Source organism: Apus apus, chromosome 1 (genome assembly GCF_020740795.1).
Source record: "Apus apus isolate bApuApu2 chromosome 1, bApuApu2.pri.cur, whole genome shotgun sequence".
Classification (NCBI taxonomy): Eukaryota; Metazoa; Chordata; class Aves; order Apodiformes; family Apodidae; genus Apus; species Apus apus.
This window is the reverse complement of record NC_067282.1, coordinates 157,633,437-157,659,123: the sequence shown is the minus strand read 5'-3', so window position 1 is coordinate 157,659,123 and position 25,687 is coordinate 157,633,437. Positions and strand designations below refer to the sequence as shown.

General features: G+C 37.4%; 1 long non-coding RNA gene across 1 annotated transcript; it reads left to right on the top strand.

The window, feature by feature from the left end:
• The first annotated feature begins 1,217 nt into the window (after positions 1 to 1,217).
• LOC127391016 (uncharacterized) lies at positions 1,218 to 24,456 on the top strand. Its single transcript, XR_007890997.1, has 6 exons — positions 1,218 to 1,415; positions 3,738 to 3,918; positions 20,486 to 20,583; positions 21,055 to 21,134; positions 23,949 to 24,108; positions 24,202 to 24,456. It is a non-coding gene; the product is annotated as an uncharacterized LOC127391016 (long non-coding RNA).
• The last annotated feature ends 1,231 nt before the right edge of the window (positions 24,457 to 25,687 follow it).

Below are 25,687 nucleotides of genomic sequence, written 5' to 3'. Positions count from 1 at the left end.
CCAAGTTCCAGGGCAGCCAGTGTGTGACTCTATGAATCCAAAAGTGGTCATAAAATTTTTTGCATGTCCTTATAAATTTGTGTTGACTCATATATTCTGATATAATTAGTTAAAAGGAACTGTCAGCAGGCATTTTGAAATGTAGCAAGTTGGGTTTTGTTTTTCTTTTGTTCTAGAATGAGTTATTGGGATGGCATTTATTCTATTGTAACTTTTGTTTCTACCTTATATGAATTACCTTCCGGTACTTAGCAGTGTATTTAGTTTGCAAAAAAATGTCTTACAGTAGGAGCACAAAATTGTCCAATGCTGCTGTAAGTGAAAGGTTGTCCAATGTTGCTGTAAATGAAAAGACAGTCCAATGCTGCCATAAATGAAAGGCTCAAGCGTTACTGTCTTCTAGGGCAATTCTGAAATTAACTATAAGCTCAAATTTTGTTAGAATGTTTTTATATTTTGGGCTTATAAGGTATTTGCATGTGTAGCCTTCTCAAGGTGTTGGCTTCACTATTTGGGATTTATAGATGGTCAGACTAGTTGAGAGGAAGATGTATACAGAGAAGGCTTTAATGGTAGCTAACTGCTTCTGTGGGCCCAATTAAGACTATCCAACTGTGAAACACAGTCCCCTGAGTAACAGTGCAGTTGGCTTGCCTGGGTTTTTTGAGGTGGGGGCAAGGAGGCCTGGAATAAGGAAATATCCAGTGCAGCTGTGAAGAAAAAAATATGAGTTATTTTTGGGAAAAACAACCAACCAAAAAACCCAACAAAACAACTACCCATAAAGACCCCCCAAAAAAGCAACCCTCAGACTTTTGGTATGTGGCATTAAAAAAGGTTGAGGTCAGCTTTACATATGCATCAGCTTCTAGACTTGATGCCATAGTAGCTATGCCTGAGATCTGGATGTGTTGTTGGTCCAAAATCAATCTTGTCGCTCCTCAGAAGGCAATGAGAGATAATAAGTACTATTCACCTGATTGCCTTCCTGTTCTGAGACAGCTGGTGACGTATGTCTTCCTGATAACCAGGAGTTTCAGATCTAAGGCAGGGATAAAGAAAAGCTGGGAGCTTGCTGAATCTAAATTTGACAGTCGATGGCTGTGTAGAGGGTCAGGAGGGATAGAATCTGTGACACGTATAAGAAAGGAACAAAATTTATCTGCTCTGGTTGCAATGATTAGATGTCGCTTTGTCTGGCTTTCTTACAGTGGATGATTGATTGTACCCGCCAGCTGGCTAATATCATAATTAACAAAGTTGCTACCATGTCTGAGAAGTTTAATCGAAAAAATTGCCGGCAGTATGATGCCATTGTCACAGAGATCACAAGCACTGCAGTGTCGAGTTTTGTACTGGTGGAGCCACAGGACGATGTAGGTGTGCTGAGAAGTCGTTCGCTGGGATAACTAAAGGTATGTTTCTTCCCCCATACATTTCTCCCCTGTTTGTTCTTTTGAAAAATGAACTAGATGGTTCTTTGATGGTATCTTTCATTTCAGGCTGCCACGTGAAGCTATTCTGTCGTGTTTTAAAGCAGTTGCAATAGCAATCTAGAATATACTATATCAGTGCATCAAAAGGTGAATAATCAAAACCGTAGTTCAGCGCTACTCACCTTATTAAGTGGTTTTGCTGTCTTGCCAGATGCTTTTTAAAAAAAAATACAGATGCAGTTATTTTCATAGCTAGTTGTCTCAGTTTGAGGAACTACAAATGCTGCTGACAGTCTATATTCTAGGAACTCATCATTCAGTTTGGGTTTATGTTTTTTGTAATATTTTTTTTCTTTCATTACTTCAAGTTAGGATGTAATTTAAATGCAAAAAAAACCCAAACCCAAAACAAACAAAAAATCCCAAACAACCCAGGGAAAACTTACATTCTTGAGTTCGTAATTCAGCATTAAAATGTCTTGCTAAAATATTTGCTTTTGTATATGCATATTTGTGTCTCTGTGTGTGTTTGCGTGTGTGAAATGAGAGCAGCATCGGTGCCGTTAGCTGGAGAGCCACTTCGCAGCACCTTTGTAAAATATTGCCTGAGAACCTCTCTTACTCCTTTTGTACATTTACCTAGTTTTCCGAGTTAAAAATGATTCCGCTGAGCTCTTCTTCTCTGCAATTGTATATTTACCTGTGTGTGTGTGTGCGCGTGTGTGCACTGCGTGGTAGTTCAGTTATGCTCTGGAGTATGTGTTGAAAATGCCAGCCTGACATATTGCTAATGAGTGTGCATATTGACAGTGACGGGGGCGTGTGTCTGTCTGTGTGCCATATATTAAAAGAAAAAGAGGAGAGAGACGGAGACAGAGAGAGACAGAGAGACAGAGAAGGAGATATTGAGATGGGAAAGAACAGTTTATTTACATTACGGTATGTCAAAATGTTATTATGGCTAAAAAATACATTTTCAGTAGATGTAAGATGGCATAAGACAGTTCCTTCTCTTTCTCACAGGACCTAATATGGCCATGGTAGGAGAATAAGGGAGACCCATTTATTTTGGTGGTATTATTATTTTTCTGCCCAAGTAATTTTGACTTTTTGGTACCATCTTCTAAAATTTGGGAAATTAACTGTTTGCGTTGTTTCTGTTCCGTAATTATCTCTCCCTGAGTATTCTGCAGCTCTTCTTCTCTATATCTTTACAGGTAAATTAGTTCTGAGTATTCAGATGAAATTGCTACAGTAGACTTTTAAAGGAATGTATTGCTGTCTACCTAACATGGCTGATGTTTATTTAAAAAAAAAAAACGTATTTGGGGGATGCGCTCTTTTCTATTTTACAATTTTCTGTTTAGAGTTAAATAATTTTCTATTTTTGAGCTGATATTATCGCAATGGTAATTTTAAAATAATCCTGACTTGAATTTTTCAGAGAGATTTTGCAGTTCTCAGTTAATTTAATAGCAGATAAATTATTTTTCATTAGTAAAGCAAATTGGAAGTACCAACTAAAATTTTTTTCTTTATCTCTTTTTTTTTTTGCCAACAGGCTATGCCTCAAAAGAAACTTCTGTTTTGTGAGGCCAGAAAAATATTCCTATAATCAGGATTACTCCTATTGTCAGTAACAGATTCTAGGTTTTAACTTATCCTTGTAAATCTACTGCTTTTCAAGAGCTGCTAAGCAAAATTAAAAATCTATATTTTGAATAGAAAATGCTGGGAACAGTGGCAAAATAGGTTAGTAGTGTGATTGCAGACAATAGGGAAGATGAAGTTACTAAAACAGTATATTGTTGTTCTAAACTAAACCCTGTAATATTTTGTGTAATTGAAACTGTGCATTGATAGAACTCAGTTGGAGTATCAAACGGTTTTGAGGATTAGAGCAGACAACTAAAGCAATGTCACAGTACATGTGGCTGTTTTTTAACAGGATTATCTTCTGAGATGTGTAGAAACAAGCTCTTGTAATAGTTTCATAGGAATTGATAATTTTAGTAAAATGTTAATGGCAAATGTGCTAATGTAAAGAGTTAGAAGATTAGTGATGCATTCTTTTGCATGGAAATAAGAATATAATAAATGTCCTGCAGGTGACTGAAGCTACTGCAATTTTATTGGAGATTAAAGTTTGATTGACCTTTGCTGAGGTGATTAACCCTTCTGAAATTAAAAGCCAGTGGTAAATTATTCTGTCCAATTTAAATGCAAACACAGAACAGTATGCTGTGTCATTTGAGTGTAAGAGAAAAAAAAAAAAAGTTTTAATTTTCCTTTTGCACTCAGTGAGATGTGATTACAGACGGCTCACCACTGGGCACTGGTAGAACTAGCCAGTGGCAACCGGCTCTTGCTCTGCTCACCACTGCCGGAGCAGCCGCACCACAGGAGCGCCGAACTTGGTGGCAGCAACAAACCCTCAGCATGCAGGGATGTCTGCAGGAACTCATGGAGGCACGTCAGTCAGGTAAGCAGTGAAAACCACGATGGTTATGCTTTATCTGTTAGCATAGACCTCCAACTGACAGAGGCATGCACAAGTGGGCAGTGTCACCCAGGTGAGGATCACTGTCCCACCTTGCCAAGCCGCTCTCCGGAGCTGGGTTGCTTGCCGGTGTGAAACATTGCAGAATTAGAAGTAAAGCTGCATGTGTGGTGTTCTTTGTGTTGGTTTTTTTCCCCCTCTCCCTAACCCTTAAGAAGTCAGGTTTGCAAGCTTGCAGAATTGCACCTTTTGACCGGCAAAGCGCTTCCTCAGGAGCAGGTGTGCAAATCTCTGCGCTTCTTAAGTGCTGCCATTCCAGCCCTTTCTCCTGAATGTGCACAGGGGGCTGCTTAGGTTGGAGCCAGTACGTCATGCTGAATGGGTAGGATCAGGACACAGCCTCAGCAGTTGCCTAAAGCCCATGGGATTACTTGCATATGTGAAGTCATGCAGGTTGTCATCAGAGTCGCTGTGCCTATGCTACTGAACAGCCTTTGAAAACCTAGGAAGTTAATTTCCAATGGAATTTATAGTTCTTTTTCACATTACTGTTGGTATCTGTGTGTGCAAACTTTATTAATTAAGATTAAATTGGAAAGACCTCAGCGATACGCTTGCTGCATCTTTTATGAATCTTTTCATTAAAAGTTGAACACTTAGATATTCCTCCTGGAGTATCTGCCTCGAGATATTCCTCCCAGAGTATTTGCCTCGCTCTGTTTTTTGTTGTTTGTGGGTTTTTTAACAGACAAATGAATGTCAGGGCAGTGGTTTGTTTTGTAATGAGTTACACTTAGTTTTCCCAGAGTAAGAGATCAGTGTTGTGTTATAAAGCAATATACTGTCTAAAAGTAGTTATGGAGGACTACAGTGGCTCTCTGAGGGCTTTACACTGGCTAGAAGCATTATAACTGGATTCATTTGAAATTCATATAATTTTGTGGCTTTTGGTAAGAAATTATGTCTTTGTTAAAAGCCTTGCACCAAATTAACAGTTTAGTGACTTGAGATTGGTTCAGTTAGCAAGAACAAGCTGTTGAAGCGTCACTGTCTGCTTTCTCCTTCCTTCACCTGCTGGTCTGGAGAGGGAGGCAAGTGGATCAGATCTGTACCCAAGGCTTTTTAGATCAAACTACCCACACACACTTTTTTTTTTCCTCTCCCATTTCTCCCCCTGAGTTCACCTCTTTCTGACCACCTGAGGAGAGATAAAAATGGCTATTTGCAGTCTTTTCCTTACATTCCAGCAGTAGCGGTGTTGGGATTTGGGCTGAAGGGCAGGAGGGCTGCTGCTTCAACTGTTTGGCCTTGAGTTCACTTTCTGCCTAGAAAATTTCCTATTCTTTCATTCAATGCAATGCAGCTACAAAGCATTAAAAGTATAATGAAGATGTTATCTGCCTTCCATATTCAGTTTTCCTCCTCACTTTTCATCAATGAAGACTTCCTATTGTATCTGTCAAGATAGGGAAGTCCAAGGAATTGCAGTTCAGCAAGTAAGGACCCTGAGGTAGTGGCTCATTTCTGTCTCGTTGTTTTCATTTACACTTTAAACAGCCTTCAGAGAGATGGGCTTCTGCTTCTGGGACCCAGTGAAGAAAGTGAGAAATAGATAAAAGCTAAACTTGTGGTGGAGTGACCTAAATGGAACAGCTGGCAAAAGTATAGAGGGATTCTCTAGGGTACTGAATTATACCTTAGGGTTAGTAGGATGTTTAACAAAGAGATCCATTTGCCAAAACAGTCTCTGCCTGATTTTCAATTGTGGAACTAACTTTTCCTGCAACATTTGTGAATTATTTAACTTTTTTTGCTCTTGTAAGGTGTAGAGTACTAATTGTTGGCTTTGGGCTCTATCTTCTGCTTTCCTCAAACTAAAATTTTTGCACGTTCTTGGTATGACCCTATGAGTATTGGGAACATGAACTCTTTAAACAGAATAATAAGATGCACGCTGTGTAGACAAAATAAATATGAACTTTAAATATCTTTTGTTTTGGTTACAATCCTGGAATGATTTTGAGTGCTTGAAGTAGGATGAAACTTTTCTTTAAATTGAGGAAAACAGTATTTGTAGGATCTTTTTAGTCATACATATCTATCATATTTTAGTTAACAATAGCAGGTATGTAGCACCCAACTATTTTTCTTTACATTTTAGTAGCTAGATGTCTCCATCCCTTTGTATATTTTACAGAAGAGCAGTGCAGGAGAGGAGCAAAGAGTGGGGCTACATATGTGAGAAATTCCTATTGTTCCAGCCAACTTTCATATAATATTTCTTTTTTGATATATCCATTATGCACTTGTCTGTTAATAGCTAATGCTGCCATAAAAAAAAGTTTCAAAATTTCAAGAAATAATGATACTCTAGCATGATATAAAGTTTTCAAATGAATGGTGCATCAAGACAATTCATGATGAAGTAGTAATGCATGCTATATATGGAGAGATGGCCCTAAATGTGTGTGTTTATATTTACCAATGTAGTCAGGCAGAAGAGATGAGATAGCGTAAGAAAATATTCCTGGAAAGACTGTTGGAATACTTACTACATCTGACTACTGCAATCAAAAAAGTTCTTACAGGGTGGGGGTGGGGGAAGCCTAGGATGTTGTCACTGTACACACTTCCTACAGAGTACAACATGTAAAATAAACATTGTTAGCCATTTCATCTTCTGTTTCACTCTCTCAAGAAAGCATCTACCAAGCAGGGCAAGTCCTTTCAGAGGCAGGTCACATAAGATTGTTTTGATGATATTCACTGTATGTCAATGTTAATAAGCCAGGTGAGAGACTGGACAGCTGTTTAGCTTGTGGTATGACATGTAGGTGAATGTTTCTCACACACAACAGAAAAATGGGAAAAAGGTGAAGTTATAACATAATTTTGCATTGTCCCCAGTAAGGATGGCAGGGGAAACTGCACTAAATTGGTCTGATAATTGGTTAGAAATGGTCTTGTTCAGCTTTCTAACATTTCCCTACATTAACAGTAGTCATTGTGATTATTTGAATAGAAAGTGTTCCAAAATTTTGTTTCCTCCACAAGCTTTATTTTTCTTCTGAGCTCTCCATCAGTATTCTCTCAATATTCTGCTCTGCCAATAGCTGACTGAAAATTGGAGGTTGGATACCCTTTTAACTACAGAATACGTTAAGCGCTTTTAATACATCTTTTCATAATAGATCAGATCACACTTTCCTATATAGAGAAAACTTTCTTATTCATGTACATACCATATAGTGTATATGATTGCAAAACACACTGCAAGTTCAATAGCTATATAGTCAGACCTTAAAGTTATAAGGAGTTTCTTTTCTTTACACTGAAGCTTCTACCAAAAGCTACATATTCCATGTTGCAAATCTACACATGATGAAAATATATTGTATATCCCTCTGCAAAAGTTATCCTGAAATCAGAGCAGAAGATACATGCTGACTAGTCTGAGTATATGTGTTATACTAGTTTGGAAGTAAAATTACTTCATCTTACTTTGCTGTTTTAGAAAGAATAAATGAGCTGGAAGTAGGCAAAAATATTGGATTCTTTTTAGTGTTCTGCTAAAAATCACTAATTGCCTAGGCATTTTTTTGTATCAGTCTTACAATTTATGGAAGATTAGCTACAAGTTGATAATTGCATTTTTTTTTCTTTTAAATTTGTGTGGTTTCTGAAAGAGTGATTAAGAGACAACTGAATTTTAATAACTGAAATAGCTGCATATGAAAACTCTTGGAATATAATGTTACAATGAAGATTTCTTCTTTCTGTTTCAACAGAAATGAGTATTTTTTTAATATATAAATATAAAGTTTCTTACACTTATTTAAAGTTTTCATAATTTTTGGAAGTTTTAAAATTCTGTTTTTGTGATGAGGGGATGGAAATAAAAGGATGTGAAGCTTTTAGTTCTTCGGGTAAAACTTCATAGATCCAGGCAGGATGTTTTTGAAATATTTATTACTTTATTCTTGAAATGAGTAGTGAGAGAAATTCTAAAAGCTTTTATTTAAAATAAACTAAAATATGCCTTCTTTGAAGAAATTAAATTGAAAATAAAGTGAGGACATTTTCATTAAAAATTGCCTGACTGGAAATGAGAAGTTGAACCGTTATGTTAAACAATTCAAAAACTGCTTGAGAAGCATTAACTTTTATAGGCCTGTTTGAATAATCACTAAACCTTTAGTCAGAAATGAATCCGCTTTTCGATGCGGAATCTGAGGAGAACATTTATGTGAAAAAATATAGTCCAATTTCTGAAAATACAGACCAATTAGTAAGATTTAATTTAGATATTTGTCACTGAGTATTCATCATGTATATGTTAGAGCTGATTTACCATTATTTCCTTCTCTTATTTGCAAAAAGAGACTCCTACTTATTGAAATATTACTGAAGAATCTAGCTTTCCCCACAAATTACACACTTTTTGCATAAATGTGCCTAATTACCTGAATTCAGTTTTGATTAGCAGTGTTAATTGATGCAGCTGTGGATGGGCTCTGTTTACCTAAATTACCATGTGCAAACAGCAATACGTCTGAAAGTGAATATGCTAAACTGAAAATACTAATTAGCTAGGACAGATTGTTATTCAAGTCACATCTCAGAGCTTTTTAATGAAAGCCTGAATGTGTCAGGGCTTTATGATATTCAGACAGAAATGTCTATATTACATATGATTTCTAAATTTAATTCATGGGAACAGATGGGATGTCGGCCGGGGTTCTTCTCCATCGCTTCCAGTATAAATGTGAATATTTTACTCTACTGGAGACATTTTTGAGTGTGTGTATGTGAGAGAGAAAGGAACCTGAGAGAGAGAGGAGGGAGGAACTCATTATGTGTGCTGACAATATGCCAGGCAAGAATATCCAACTGGTCTATTTTTGACAAACATATTTGCAAATTATAGCCACCTCCTTTCCCAGAATGAAGATAAACAAAGTATTTTTCAAATTTCATAAAGCTATTAAGTGTAATAGAACCAAGTAACAGAAAAGTTAAACAGATCTCAGCAAAGGAGAGATCTTTTGCAATAACAGACATTTTTTAATTTTGCAACAATAACACAATTATGTCCGTTTTCTATATAAGAGGATTTAGCTTCATCTTTCAAATTGCTGTAGAAAGGATTTTAATTACATTAAGCTGTGTTCTGAAATACAAACAGAAATTGTTTTCTCAGGCCTATTTAGAACAGTACAAATTTCGGTATTCAGATAGTCCACTTCATTCTCCTCAATGGTTCTGTCATGCAAAACTGTAAATAAGATTGAAAGTAGTACAAAAGAATATCTAGAGCATACGTATTGACTTAAGTGTTCTTAATATAGAACAGCAACTGTACCACATATACCCATATATCCATTTATTCTTACTTTTGCTTCAGAGCTTAAATATTCAGAGGTCAGCTCCCATGTGAAGCTCAGTAATTCCAACAGAATCTTTTCCCACAGTGTCCTGTCAAAATGCAAAGCAAGGATTATAAGTACTGTGCCTAACTATTTGTACCAAAATAATAGTTACAGCTGTAAGGTTCTAGTTTTCATATTTGGAGAGTTCTTGCATAAATGTTCTCAAGATAACTGTAACAGTCCTAATTCAATGTAGGCAGCTATGGTTATAATTATAAAAAGTGTAAAATCTTTTGACATAAATTGGTCAGAATCTATTATCTGGTGTGTGTGTGTTGCAATGGGAGAACTCCTTTGACTCTGTTATTCTACAATTATGGTGAATATAGTGAATAGAATTTGGGCTGCTTACTTCATTTGGAGAACACTACTCCTTTTTCAGAAGGTTGAATATTTCTGGTTTTGTGTAAGTTGTCATGTCGAGCTGATAATATTTTCTGAAATTATCTAACCTCCTAAACTTTATGCCCAAATCCTTTAGTCAAGCCCTCTTGTACTACTTAGGTGTGAGCTTTTCAGATGGAATATATTCCTACATAAATCAGCCACATATACCCACATTATTCAGCTGGCAATTACCTCAGGCTGAAGAGTAGAAGAGCAGGGGTGCGAGTCAGGTTTGGGCCACTGTGGTAAAAGAATTACTTCATTCCTATTACAGTTGCAAAATATGAGTGATCCTGTATAATCAACTGTCTCTTCAGAAGAGACATCTGACCTAGTAAAGAGCTTTTATCCTGAATAAATCCTATTTATCAGGAGTCCTGAGTCATAAAATGTCATACTAGACCATTTAATGACAAGTACTCCACCACCGTCAATAGAGCTTGACTTCCTTATGCAAGGTGTAGCTGAAAGAGTAAATGAGAAAGAGAAGCATCACCTTTTGGAGTGAAGAACAGGGAAAGAGGCAGACAAACAAAACCAAACCTGTTATAAGATAGAATTTGAAAAATTGATGAGAAATTGCATCCAATGATTGCTTTCACTAATAAAATGCTGGGATAAATGATTCAGAGCCAAACTCTTCTGGGTAGGTGATGCTTTTCCAGCAGATTGGTAGATGAAAGGAGGAACAAGTTAATCCATTGTTTAAAAGAATCTACCAAGGCCTTTTTTCAAAGAAAACAATATAGCAATATGCCCCTAAAGGTCTCAAGAAAGCCAGTGCTTGATGCAGACAATCTCTCTGAACTTTGAGCTTTACTCAGCCATAATTTGAGAACAAAGTCAGTGAGAAAGGAGTGCCTCTGTGGTATTCACCTTTAACCTTCAGAATAGGAAGTCAGGCCAAAATCTTAGTGGCAGCAATAGCAGATGAACTATTAGTGAGAGCATACAGAAACCAAATAATATTTCTACCTGTGTGTAACCTTCAGTTCAGTCAGTTGATCAGCTGCTGCTCAAAGCATTTACATGATACAGCTATAAAAATTAGGTAAGCATTAAAATGAGTTCTTGTTTCCATCCAATGAGCAAAAGGTATGCTTGGTGTCTTCTGACACTGAAAAGCTGTTGCCTGCTGTGTCCAAGCTATACTTCCTACAATTTATGCACAAGTTTGCTTAATAAAGACATGCATTAACATAAATAAGATTGTAAGAATTTTCACAGAATCAGAGAATGTTAGGGGTTGGAAGGGACCTCAAAAGATCATCTAGTCCAACCCCCCTGCCAGATCAGGATCACCTAGAGCACATCACACAGGAACACATCCAGATGGGTATGGAATGTCTCCAGTGAAGACTTTTCAAGGTTCTCCCATGGAAACCAGATCAGTTTGGGTCTACTGGAAATTAGGTGCTTGGGAGCAGGAGACATGTGAAAGCTATGGATGGAAGGACAATACCAAAAACATCCCAAGCATACAGGAGATTTGGTTCTGATTAAATATACCTAACACAAACTGCAAACATGAACCAAGGAGGAAGAAAAGGAGAGTCTAGCTCATCTGCACTTAGCATTACCTTGGCAGGGCTTACATCCCCCCATCATTTAAGGACATTACAGCTCTGCTTAGGGTGGAAGCCTATCTAAGAATAGAAGCAGTTTCTAGCACTCCTTATATGTATTCTTGTTTTCAGCTCATCTGTATTGCTCCTTATTCAACCATTCATGTTGAATTTCACTTTACTGTTCTATGGCAGAAAGACCAACCTGTTGGTAATGCAGAAACTCCCTCTTCATCTTCTTGTTAAATGGTCTTTCTTTTTGCTGCATGCAGTCTGCATTATTGCAATTCTTGTCATACAGATTTGACTTGGAATGAAAGATGAAGTGTTGTGTTGTTTTGGATACTGCTCTGTGAATTAGTTGAGTGACCATACATTTTCATCCCTCTGCCTCTATATTTACACTGGATTCAAGGTTCCCACTGTTCCCAAACCATAATGTTTCTGGTCTTCAAAGCAATTAACATGTCAATATTGACTCTTTGACTTGCCAAGGTACTTTTCAAAGCAAGGAGCATGCTGTTGCTGTGTTGAGAAAGCTCTTAATAGACTGCAAGTCAAAAAGCACCTTACTTCTGCTTTAACAAATAATATTTGATGTTTTTTGTATCTATCCTAATTTAATATATTGGATTTTCAAGTTCTGCTCTGCTTATGTTCCAATATAGTATTTTTATTATAAGTTTACAGGAACACCTTACAGTTCACTTACAGGAAAGCACTCACAGTTCAGTTACTTACTCGAACTTCTCTTTAGGTCAGTTTTAGTCTACATCTATTTCACAATTTCTAGTTGCTAAATTAAATGAATATATTTATTCTCCAATGACTCTATATGATTTGAATAAACTAAATGTTTTCTGTTTTTTAAGTTAATTATATAACAGTGAGCAATTCACACCCAAAAAATGAGAAGAGCATTTATAACATGTTCTTTCTCTTTACAGTCACATTCTGGCTCCAATTACCCACTGTTGTGGAGGGTCTCTTTTTAAAAACTCTTCATGACTCTGTCAGAAGTGGGGTTCTCTAGTCTCTTTCAGGGTCAGTGTGTCCTCCTTCTCCATGCTCCTTTTTCCTTACAGTCCGGTTGTTATTTTTACTTTCACCCTGACTTCTGTTTCTGTACCATGACTGTATCTTACCACATCAGTTACCCTGATCCTCTTTCTGTCCCTTTATCCTTATGTTCATACACAATTTGGGTAATTTTGATTTCTCCTGTTGTTCATATTTTTTTTACTTTAACATTTTTAGGCTTGTCCTGAGTTTTTGGCTACTTTTGCTGTATTATTGGTTGCTGTTTTTTTCTAATACCATATGAGTGATGCTATGCACCTGAAAAAAATGATCTTTTACCCTTGATGGATAAAACCAAGGTGTGTTAATCTAGTAAGCTCCTGTAGAAATCTAGATGTACTGTCACCAATGGTGAATAGTTTTTGTAAGTCTTGTGTCAGCACAGATTTAAAAAAGACTTGCAAACTCCTAATCAACTATTTCTATTTAATGTTTTTAATCACACTAACTTTGCATGTGAACTTTTCCAAATGTTTTTCTCTGCTAGACACTGCCATCTCTCTTCTGTTCAGATTCAGCTTCACCCTACTGTTTTTCATGCATTAAATTATAAGCCACCAATAGGTATGTCAAAAAGGCAAGCGCAGTAACGTGTTACCTGCAAATTTCCATCAAATCACAGTTTCATCTTTCTCTCATCACTGATCTTCATAGTTTTCAACTATGTAAAACTATATAAGATAGTAAGAGAAGTAAAAATAGAGTGAGTCAGTACTGTCTTCTCTGTCAGATTAGAGGTGTTCTGCTTTTCATGTAGTTGTCCATGTTTGTGCTGGAGAAATGCTCAGAAAGGAAGACTTAAGCTATGTAAATAAATTCCTTTCTCAGTTAACTCTATTAGCTCCTTTGTCAATCACATTAACTTGAAAGTTCTTGTCTTCTTTTCGTGCTTGCATAGCTTCACTCTTACTACATCTCCTGCAGTAGTCCCTTATTTATTACAGAGTAGTATCAGACCATGTTTAAGTCAGAGACTATTTTTATGTTAATTTTCTCTCCGGGTTTGAGAATAGAAATTGTACTTTTGGAAAGAAGGAAGAAGGCTCAACCAGATTCCCAGTGGAACAAAATATTTCCTTCCAAGCACATGAGCTCTCAGATGTGTAAAATAAAATCTTGTTATTATCATTACCTAGCCTTTTTTTCTTTTTTCAGTTAGATTATATAACTTTAAAATGTTTTTGCCATGATTGTCCTTTTTCTTTTGAATCTAGGCAACTTGAGTTTGCCTTGAACAATGTCAGTTCATTGTATCAAGTTGCGCACAGTCTTAATTCTTTCCCTGTTTCACAGGATCACAGAATCTTAGGGGTTGGAAGGGACCTCGAAAGATCATCTAGTCCAACCACCCTGCCAGGCAGGATCACCTAGAGCACATCACACAGTGTCCAGGCGGGTTCTGAATACCTCCAGAGAAGGAGACTCCACAACCTCTCTGGGCAGCCTGTTCCAGTGCCCTGTCACTCTCACAGTAAAGAAGTTTTTCCTCACATTTACATGGAACCTCCTATGCTCCTGTTTGCACCCATTGCCCCTTGTCCTATCTCTGGACATCAGTGAAAAAAAGTCTGGCTCCATCTTCCTGACACTCACCCTTAATGTATTTATAAACATTAATGAGGTCGCCCCTCAGTCTCCTCCAAGCTAAAGAGACCCAGCTCCCTCAGCCTTTCCTCATAAGGGAGATGTTCCACTCCCTTAATCGTCTTTGTGGCTCTGTGCTGGACTCTTTCCAGCAGTTCCCTGTCCTTCTTGAATTGAGGGGCCCAGAACTGGACACAATATCCCAGATGTGGCCTCACCAGGTCAGAGCAGAGGGAGAGGAGAACCTCTCTCGACCTACTAACCACACCCTTTCTAATACACCCCAGGATGCCACTGCCCTTCTTGGCCACAAGGGCACGTTGCTGGCTCATGGTCATCCTCCTTGTCCACCAGGACCCCCAGGTCACTTTCCCCTATGCTGCTATCCAACAGGTCAGTCCCCAACCTATACTGGTACACAAGGTTTTTCCTTCCCAGATGCAAGACTCTACACTTGCCCTTGTTGCATTTTATTAAATTTCTCCCCGCCCAGCTCTCCAGCCTGTCCAGGTCTCACTAAATGGCAGCACAGCCTTCTGGTGTGTCAGCCACTCCTCCCAGTTTAGTGTCATCAGCAAACTTGCTGAGGGTGCATTCTGTTCCCTCATCAAGGTCACTGATGAAAATACTGAATAGTGTTGGTCCCAGTATGGACCCCTGAGGGACTCCACTAGTCACAGACCTCTAACTAGATTTCCTCATTATAGTAAAAACTTTGATACCTTACTTTTACAATGTATTTCTCTGCGAACTGTCTTTCATCTCTTTAAAAAAAGCTATGTGTCCATGCATGTGTGGAAGAGGGATAAAAGGAAGTTTTTAGGCAAGTTACTTTATTTTATTTCCAACTGTAAGGCCTCTGAGAGACCAAAGTGAAGCACATGGTGTGTTCTAGTCTGTGCTACAGTGTGGTGCTCTCAGCCAGGGGCTCCAGTCAGTACTGTGATACAAGTAATGAAAAATAATAATCCATTCATATAAATAGCATGTCACAGAGGAAAGGCATAAATATTAACACTACCTTTTGAACTGTTGTGCTTGTTTGTCGATGACAAATATACTGAGTTAACAAATAATAGAATGTCACAGGACTATCACAAACAGCCAAAAAATAATCAAAACACCATGGTTTAATGGTGTTTTGGCAACTTAATGGAAGTCACTCCAGGGCAACAGGCTTATCCACTCTTGCTTGTACAGTAAATCCTTCATCCTGACCATTCATTCTGGGCTTTATTTGTAATTTAAATATTGTCTATTTATAGATATATACATATTTATGTACCCATATTATGTAATTGAAAGGTTGGTTTCAGGTGACAATAAAAGGAACCCAATCAAAAGAAAGTGCATATCACTGCTGTCTAGCTCAGATGTGGCTGGAGAGGGGTCTGTGCTGTGTCAGCTCAGAAAGCCAGAAGCAGTTAACCATATTTGGGTTAAAGAAATTGTCAAAATCCTAAATTAACAGTAGAGGTTAAAGAAGGCCTGGACTGAAAAAGAGGCTTTCTAACTATGGCTACTAGGTTTAAATGCTCTTAGAGTGAAATTTTTGGAGTAGAACCCACAGACCATAAACCTCACTCAGAGAGAAGTCAGAGGCCTAAAAAAGACACACATCTTTTAGCAATACAAAATTTGAAAAATAAACCTGTGGTGTATGTGTTGCTTAATATAAACTTTACGTTGCTTGATGAGGTGACAAACAGCATGAGGAGAACCTTGGCTGCGTCAGTTACACTTTTGTAGGGCATCCAAGTGGTTTACTCACCCGTATGTTCTGGGTTCCAAAATAAGTTCTAATATTTTTTTTAAAGTACAAAAAATTAAGATTCAATTTGTTAAATAATTATTGATAGTATGTACAACTTGGAGACTATTAAGCAATACACTGCAGAAAGAATCTTTCTGTCTGATGATTTAAATATTACTCTTTAAAAAAATTGGTGAAAGGCTTGAAGTTCAAGCTGTAATGGCCAAATCATTAAAGACTCTGTTTCAGAGAATGCTTTTTAAACCACTGCTGACTGGAAAGATGGAAGAATTCATATGATAGCAGCTGTTGATGATGCAAATATTCAGGTTTGTGTTCTCCATGTGATCAACTGATACTGAATTGCTAGTTGAAATGCTGAGAGAAAAAATAGGTTATAAATTCTTCCTGTACCTGTATGTATTTTTAGAGATCCCTTCATTAGTGACTTTAATAACAAGAAAAGATTTTCTCCTCCTTTCTTCCTTCCCACTAAATATGCATGAAATGTTTTCTGTTTCTGCTGCAGTACATACAGTTTTTTAAATTGCATTTCATTGTTTCCAAACCTAATTTGTTGGAAGTTAATTTTAATGATATTGGAGCTGGGAGCTGAATCAGTGTTTGCTGAATTTGGCAAGATGGACTGTTATGCATAGTAAATCCACAAGTTGGGGTTTTTTTGTTTATGTCTTTAAGAAAGTCTAATTTATCTTAAGAATTAGTTGACATTTCAGACATAAGCATTACATCTAATAAGTGTCCTACAGCTTTTTTTGACAGTGCCTTAATTCTTCTATATAGAAAAAAACACCGAGTGGCTTTTATGACAGAGCAAATGGTTAGTAAATGTTTAACTGACAGAATCATAGAATCATTTAGGTTTGAAAAGACCTTTATACCTTAATATCATTGATATTCAGACATATTCTGAATAATGCAAAACAGGCTTAGCTGCCAGGATATGATGTAAGAAGCTGGAATGTTTTCTATGCTTTACTTGAGAACCTTTCTATATTGAGCTTAAAAAAGAAAAAAGAATGAAAACAAAACCAGGAGTCATCATTCTTTTCCAGTAGCTAGTCCATTCAGAAAAGAGAAGATTTGTTGGAGTTCTCAAAAGTAATAAAGCTGGTAGCTACCAGCTAACTCTGCTTATTGAAGTTAATCCTAGTAATGATGCTCATGTCCATCTCTCAAGCCATTCCTCCTTATCTGTACAATGGTTACCTAATTCTTCTGTGTGCAGTATATAAATGAGCAACATGGCCTGCTGCAGACTGAAGTGACACTGGAGCTCGTTTAAAACTAGGATTGTGTCCGAGATGTGCTCTGTAGCCAGCTTTTTGTTGTTTTTTATATTATTTTTTTTTTTTTTAAGAAGAGGGGAATAGCTTGGGCATCTCTGCTGATCAGAACAAAATTGAAGAGTGCCTGGACAACCAACCTCTAGACTTGGTGAAACAGAATAGAGAATCCAGCCTTCCCTCAGGCCCTGTGAGGAGTCTGGCTATTGGTCAGGGCAGAAAAATGACATTTCACTTTGATATCAGTGTTGGAGGGGAGGGGCTGATGCAATCAAGTCAGCTAATAAAAAATGGACAGGGAATACCTGTCCTGTAGCTAGCAGGGGTACATGCTTCAAGTAGAGAAAATAATTTATTGTGTGGATTCTCATTGTTTTATTAGCTACAGTTAAAGAATGTATGTTGAACAGGTTTCAGTAATCCAGTGTTCACAAGACAAAGGCACTTACTACTTCTGATTTTGTTAGGACACACAGACTGTGAGGTTTCTGTTTTCAGATTTAATATTTATGCATTTGCAGGCTCTTGTTCACCCACAGAAAGACATGAAGTAAGAAACCCAACCAGATCACTGCTGTGGTGCAACCCTGTTACACCAACCAGCATTCCACTTATGTCACAACCCTATGATTTAAAGGCTGGATATGAGAGAAGCATGATTTCTGCACCTAACCAAACAACTTGTGGTTTAACTGTGAGAACATTGCTTAAGAATAGACCCTGATTAGAACTAACTGAAAATTTCTCACCTTTCTGAGCAATCTGTTTCACTAGTTAACTAACTTTATTGTTACAGTGAGAGTTAGATGAATTTGTATAATTTTACCATCAGCATGGCAAATTAATCCACACATGGGAGGCAAATAGTCATATAAAAATGGTGGTTTTGCCAGTGCACGAGGATCAGATAGGATCAGCTTGACTCTCTCTGGATGGAGCATCATGAGCTGGTTGTCTTATCAAAGTACCAGTTTCTCCTATGGTCATTGGTCCAGATAGAGTGAGAATGGTGTAATGCTGAAAATCTTAGACACTCTCCATTCTTTAAATGGTCTTTGAATCCTGGCTGATTTGAGAGAGGAGACAATGTGCAGGATCAGGCAGCATCACTTCCAAGAAGCTGGATAAAATGACCCATGATGGTTTTGTTCTCTCCTTACTGATGATTTCTTAACACTGACATGGCACTCTCTTTTTCCATGGCAACTAGAGGCGCTGAATCTGAAGCCAAGGCAACATGTCCTTACTGGTGTTATTCAGGCCCTCCAGACAGTGGACTCCACTAATAGTGCAACAGAAGTGCTGTCACCCTTGCTCTCCTTCCCTTCTACATCTGGTGCCATGAATCAGGACTTAAGTTACCTTTTTCTTAACATGTGCTGCTCTTGAGGAGATAGGAAAAAAAAAAGAGAGAAAGGAGATAAAAGAAGTGAGAGTCTTGCAAAGACGGAATGAGGTGGCATCTCATTACTTGGTTGTAAGTGGCATCAAAACATGTTGGATGAATATTCTTTGGAAGAGTGATTCTCTGACATTAAATGTTTGTGTCTTGAACATTCCGTATTTTCATGGTGAATAAGGGATTTTGGGGCAAAATTATTTATAAGGTTCATGAGTCCATGTTTAAGCTTAGATCAGAAGGATGACAGAAATTAATTTCTTTATCACTTCTTCTGCTGGAAAAAAAAAACGGGAATAAAAATTGCAATGTTGTCATGTTGCCACAGAAGCTGGAGGGTTCCTCTGTAGTTGCACATCTATGAGCTTCAAAAACTAAAATCCTATTGTGTTTCAGCATCATCCTGAAGCTGACAGTGGGAGTCTGATTAAAAAAAAAGAGTAGTAAAATCTAAATCAGTTGTTACAATCTAGTATGTGATTACCTCTCTCCAGTCCCCTTTCCATAAGTGCAGGTGCACGTCTTCTTTCGAAAGCTTCCTTGAAGAAGGTGTTATATTTAAATGGTCCATGTATCTTTTCTATTGGGGAACAGTCCCATTTCAACTGGATGCATCAGCTTCCATTAGCAGAACAATTTCCCATGCTTTTTGTTCCTCACTACAGCGAAGCCTTTCTGATTTCCTTTCAGAGGCATAAAGTTCTAGAGGGGTGACTATATATACAGTTCTTCTGCTGCAATTTCTTGTTATTTTCTGAATGTGCAGGGTTTGAGGGGAGGGAACATGACCATATGGAAACGGCTTTCTTGTCCAAGTGGAAACAGTTTTAGTCAGCTTTCAGACAGGCTCCATAAACATAATACAGTGGAGGAACTCACAGAGATGTACTTTAATGGCCACTAAAATTGCCTCTGTAGTGCGTTCAGAGCCAGGACACAGTAAATACTGATGCTTGTATTATGAATGGAAGACAAATGTCTTCTGAGCAAAAGAAAAGCTAATACTAATTAAACTTTTCCAAGGGTTGGGGTGGATAATTCTGCTTTTGTGTTGTTAAATCTCCTTTGATTTTAATTGCACAACAAAAAAATTGACTGTAAGTGTAATGTTAGCAAATTCTCATGTTTGATTACAAGCATTTGTGAATGTTAAATCAAATAATTAAATGGTTTTAGTTGGAGTGGGTTTGGGCTTCTTTTTTTTTGTTTGTTTGTTTGGTTTTATTTGTTGTTGTTGTTTTTGTTTCTTTTTGTTTGGGATTTTTTGTGGTTTTGTTTTTGCTTTTTTGTTGTGGGTTATTTGTGTGGGTTTTTTTCTCCAGGACAGCTACATTGCTAACAAAGCTTGACCTGTCGGTGTGTTGAAGGTCATTTTTATAATCTGTTCAGTGAGAGCTGCTCCCCTTAGGTGAAAAGAAAAATCAACTAAGCATACCTAAAATTGTCAAGAAAATCCTATTACATTTACTGAGTTTCAGTAATACATTTCAGATTCGCATGGAATTCAATGAAGGCTCAGATCAAATATGAAAAAATGTTGCAATTGTCCAATGATATGCACAGGTTTTTCCAACTTTTGAGGCTGACTTAGAGAAACAAGGCACATCCTTCTCAGAGATGGCAAAGGATAAACTGAAATTATTAACATTAAAACATACCTAATACTCTGATATTTTTTAAAACTGGAAACAAAGGTAGGATGTGTCTTATCCATCTGTCTTGCCTCCCTGTACACCTGTCTGTCTCTCTAGAGCAAGTCAATAAAAATGATTAGAGCTGGCATCTCGCAAATGTACACCCTTAAACCATGAAGCAATAATGCTGTGAAGGAATTTTTTTTTCTGACCTTTTCAAATTACATCCAAATGTCTAGGGAATTTCTCAGTGACTAGAGGTAATAAGGTTCAATCTGTGTTACTGGTTGGCTTCAAATTTAGCTCCTCAGAAGCCCTAACTTATCTATTCTTTTTATCTTGGCATCTATTCAGTACAGTAATCCATGCATCTAATCTCTTTTTTTCTTTTTCTTTTTTTTTCCATCTCAGGTTTAGCTGGTGGATCACATTGTGAAATTTACAGCCCTGAAAGGCCCTCCATTTACTACATCCTTCAAAACGAAATATTAGCATGGGAGGCTAAGCTGGTATGTTGCCTTTGAGAGGCTCTTGTTGAATTTAATTAGCTTTTAGATTTCATCTCCATCTCACATCTCAGCTTTCACTATTGTATGTGATTTAGGCTTCAGTGACTTTCATTATTTAAAACTCTTCCACCTTACCTGTGCTACTTTAGAATAGTGAGGGGGAAAATAAAGTTTAAATAAAGTTTAAAGTTCATTGTCTTAAATTGATTTCTGTTCATTTTTATGAAACTCAGAAACAGTAGAGACACAGCCTCCCAGTAAGTTAGCGAATCATTCAAGTGAGAAAGGCAAACAAGCATTTGTACATGGTTTATTTCTCATTGTACTGCATGCAGTAAAACTAGAAACAGGTGAAGAATATTTTTAGTAAAATATTTGAGTATTTTGATGTCAAATATTTTTATAGCTGGGAGAAAATGCTTTCTTTTCAACTCAGTTGGATATATTCTTTCTTTTTTGTGACTTATGCAGGATATTATGGACTAGTGACTTCAAGTTCTGGTTCAGAAGTAGCTCCAGGACAGCATGAGGAGAACTGTCAATAAGAAATGGTAAGCTCTTGGCTGTTAAATTACTCCCCATATGGTTGGGACCTAGAGATTCCTTTCTTTGAGGCAGGGGAAAGTCATAAAAAGTGGTCTTCGCTGCTGTTGCTTCCTCAGAGTATTAAGTCTGTGTTTTGTTATATCTGATGTGCTATGGAATGAACTGTGGAATTTTGAAAGTGCATACACATCAAAACGCAGCTGTGAAACACTTGTATTTAGTCATGTAAGAAATATATTGGACGTATGCAAGTAACATACAGAGTTTCAAGGCAGAGCAGTAGCTACAGGAGGTTGGTAAAGACATGTGGTGGGTCTTTTTAGTTTTTCTGAATTAATCTTAATTCTGATTCTGCCTTGTGAAGTGTAGGGAAACACGGTCAGATGGATAAACTAGAAAGCTGGGAGTTTATAGATCTGGTTCCTGTCTGTAAATGTGACTCCAGTAGGGCTGTACTGTTTGTTGAGTGACTTAGTCTTTTTGCACCCTAGCCTTGGCTTCTGTGAAAAGCTGTTGGTTAGTTCTCAGTAGAGGATGAGCATAGGGTGCCATCTGACTATTCAATTGTCTTTAGTTGATTCAGCTGAAGTAACATAGCTTCAATTTTAATCAAAATATATTGTGCATCATTGCTATTAGCAACATTAAAGGTGGAATACTTAATAATCTGAAAGCCAGTCATATGTCTGGACGTTGGCCAGAAAATTGTTGAGAATATCTGTAATTCTGAAATTAATTTGTGGAAAACAGGACCCCACGTTGAAGTCTTGCCTTCACAGTTATTTCTCTAGTGTCCTTACTGTCACATCATAAAAAGAAGTGTTGCTAAATGGACAGATCCAGATATATTATTAAGCAAGCGGGAATAAGCACGTTAAATTTCCTTTATTATTTAGTGCAAAGGATAACATCCCTAAATTGGTGGTTTGCTAGACAGTGTCACTGTTTCAGAGATAATATAAAAGGACATTTTTTGGCTGTACATAAACTCACAACGTGGTACTGAAAGTGTAGTCAGATGAATATTTGTGTGGATGTGTTAATTTACTCTCACATCTTGGAAGCTCCACTGATGCATGTAGAGTAATTTCTTAATTGAACGGTTTTGCTGTCCTTAATTCTACATGCACTAGGCTTCTTCTGGAACTCTAGCATCCAGGTTGGCCTCCAGGTACGGAGAGCAGCAACCTAAAAAGGTCCATAGTTTGGCAAGTGTATGAAAGGACTGAGAAATGCCTCATGGAAGTAGCAAGATTTAGCACCTCAAAGCACTAACACTGCTGCTGGCTGTAAGTATATAGTTTCTTACAGTAGGAGCTTGAAAAAGTACAACACATACCCCCCTCATAACATTTTAGGCAGGATTACATAGGGATGGGATTATTTTGAATGCAAGTAGGATATTATGATGGGCACAGTATCAGTTTTCTTTCCCTTAGCAAATTCTTGTTTCCAGGATTCTTTCTAATTTGTAATCCTGAGTGCTGGACAGAAGTTCTCTTGACAGGTTTTTCTACCACACTGCTGTATTTTGACTCCTAATATTGAAAGTGAATTTGAACTAATAAGGAGAAAGGAATTTTCATATTTATTTATTTATTTAAATTAAGTTAATCACAGTATATGTTGTATAAAATTAACTATGTGGCCATACCTAAATGTTTACATTTCACTTATTGGAGTGTTTGTGTACCAGTAGTTACAAGCTATGGACAATGGTTGAACTAAATCTGCTGTTGTCCCCTTGGAATGTAGTTAAATGTCTTTTCCTTTGTCAAAGCAAAGCGTTCTGGATCACTAAAGTTCCTGAAACCTCAGAACTATATTCTGGTGTTTGAGATTATCTATCTATCTATCTATCTATCTATCTATCTATCTATCTATCTATCTATCTATCTATCTATCTATCTGTATCAAACTACTCATTGCAAACTAAGCCATCCTTGAAAGAGGATGATTAAAAAAAACCCAAAAAAACAAAACCAAAACACGACTATTTTTTAAAATCACACATGCAGCATTATGTCTTATAATGCAAAAAGTAGCAATTGAAAACCTGGTATTTATTTGGTTCAATGTCTTCATAGGTTTAACTTCTATTCTGTCATTCCTGATTTTTATAAAATGAAAGTCTAGAAACAGGATAACAAAATGGGTGCCAGGGATAGGTACATGAAATTGATGCTTCAGCTTTGCTTTTTTTCCACAGTTCTTAGAAAATATCCAGCTTAACAAATCTTTTTTATGAAGAAAATTCCTATCCATGCATCAGTGGTGTTAAAACGGGTAATTGCATTGTGCACATCAAAGGGATTGTGCAAATGTTATTGATACCTCATTCTTTATTGTTCTGTGTTATTTATATTTTCATAATTAGTCTATACAGTTTTAATACTTAGCCCTCTGATTTCCCAGAAAGAGCATATTAATTTATTGAACTGGCTGAAGGAAAAAAAAAAAAAGCTGATCAATCTGGCATTGTAAGTTAATAGTATAGAACAAAGTGTGGTCGTAATTAGTTGAGAAAAGGACTTTCCTTGTTCATTCTAGTTTATAATAAAAAGTCCCTTGCCAAAGTGACTTAGAAAATAATGCATTCAGACTGAGCAGAATTACTGCCTAGCAGATTCTATTTATTTGTAGCTTAAAAAGCAGCTGCGTTTTTGTAAAAAGCAATGAATGTGGCAGTCCTACTTAAAGGTAGAAGAAAAAGAACACCCCTTGTTTTGTAATAAGGGGATTTTCAATTTAAAAGAAAGAGTGAGCCTTTTGTGTGAAGTATGGTTATTACATTCACTGTATTCTATCTCACCCACCAGGAGGCTAATAACGAAGGAGTCAGTGAAGGAGACCAATGCCACGAGGGTTATCTCACAGCCCCAGATGCTGGATAAGTTGAAGGAGGCAGAATAGCTTTTGGATGACATTCAGGAAGGCCTTGAATGATTATTTGGTGAAGAAAAGACTATTCTTTCCAAGGTAAACAGTCCATTTCATCTGTCTGCTGTTAGTGTTGGTGTAAAATATGTTTATATAAATACCTCTGAAGTTAATTTTTTTATCATTTTTCAGGTTTTTTTCTCTGAATGCAGCAATGATCTCTCAGGAATTCTTTTTGAGACAAAGGATCTACTCCATGTCCAACCACACCTAAGGAAATGCTTTGAAGGAATTGCCAAGCTCACTTTTAATCACGAGGAAGAAATTACCCACATGGAGTCAGCAGAAAATGAAAAAGTAGAGCTCGTGCTGCGAATAATTCCAGCAAGTGCCAAGGGGCTAGTTGAGAAATGGCTTCATGAGGTGAATATCTTTAGCTCTTACTTAGGGTTTAGTTACTGTATAATAATTTTCTCTTTTAGGACCAATGAATATCATAAGCATATTTCCTAACTAAATGGCTCTCTGAATGTTTGTCAAGATGTTGACAGATTTCAGCCTTATTGTTGTTATTTATTGCAACTAATTTAGCATCTGCAAACATGCAGAAATTAATTCCAATAAAAAGCTCTCAGAGTCAGGCTGTCAAAAGAAGTGGATCTGTGTCTGAAACCGTATATGTGAATATATGTTCGAGTCTACATGTATGTGTTTTCGTGCTTTCATGGTGTAATGTCTGTAGTTCAGGAGGATAACATTTAAAAAATAATCAGAGAAATGTAAGATTTTAAATGCTTTCCACCCTGCAGAAAGTGTGTTGTATTGTGTTGGAGGGCTTTAATTTCCAATCATTTCAACAAAAGGGGAGAGAAATTATGTCACTGATAACACCCTAACCTTTCCACTTCGGGCCTCTCATCCAAATTCATTGGTTGCAGTACAAAATTAGTTTGGTGACCTTTTTTTGTTTGCTTTGTTTAACCTTCCTCTGCCAGCAGAGGAAAGGGAATGGGCCCTTCCCTTGTTTTTCATTTCTGGGCCAAAAAAACCATTTTCCTTCTCATGTACTTCCCTTTCTCATGGGGCAGGATCAGCCTCAGGAAAGCCACTTCCTCTGCACCCACTGTGCCAGGTCATGATCTTGTCCTTGGTGGCTTATCCTTGGAGACCAGCACCAGATCGAGTGGGAGGGGGAAGGGGGAACCAGGGAACCACTGCTTTTATACCCAACTAATCCAGCAGAGGCTCAGAGGAACCCCTGAGCAGCTAAAAATGGAGCAGGTGGTGGTATTTCTGCCAGCTGAGTGATCAAAGCCAAGCCATTAAAGTCCTCTGGTGTGTCCCCATTGCCCATGTAACAGAGCCGTGCAGCAGCAATATGCCAGCGTTAGACTGAGCCCCTTTTAGAATGACTAGAAGCAGTTTAAAATGGTCCATTTGCAGCATCATTCAGTGTAGGGAAGGGAGGAGAACAGGGCAGGATTCAGGCAAGGTCAAACACCACCCACCTTCTTCACCATGTCAAGTCATTAGCTTGGTTTTTGCACTAGTTTTCAGCACAAAGATGCCTTAGTGCCAAAAAAAAAAAAAAAAAAAAAAAAAAAAAAAAAAAAAAAAAGGGAGGGGAAGAAGCAGGGGGTGGGAAAAAATAATGGACTGTAATCCTGAAGTGTCCAGA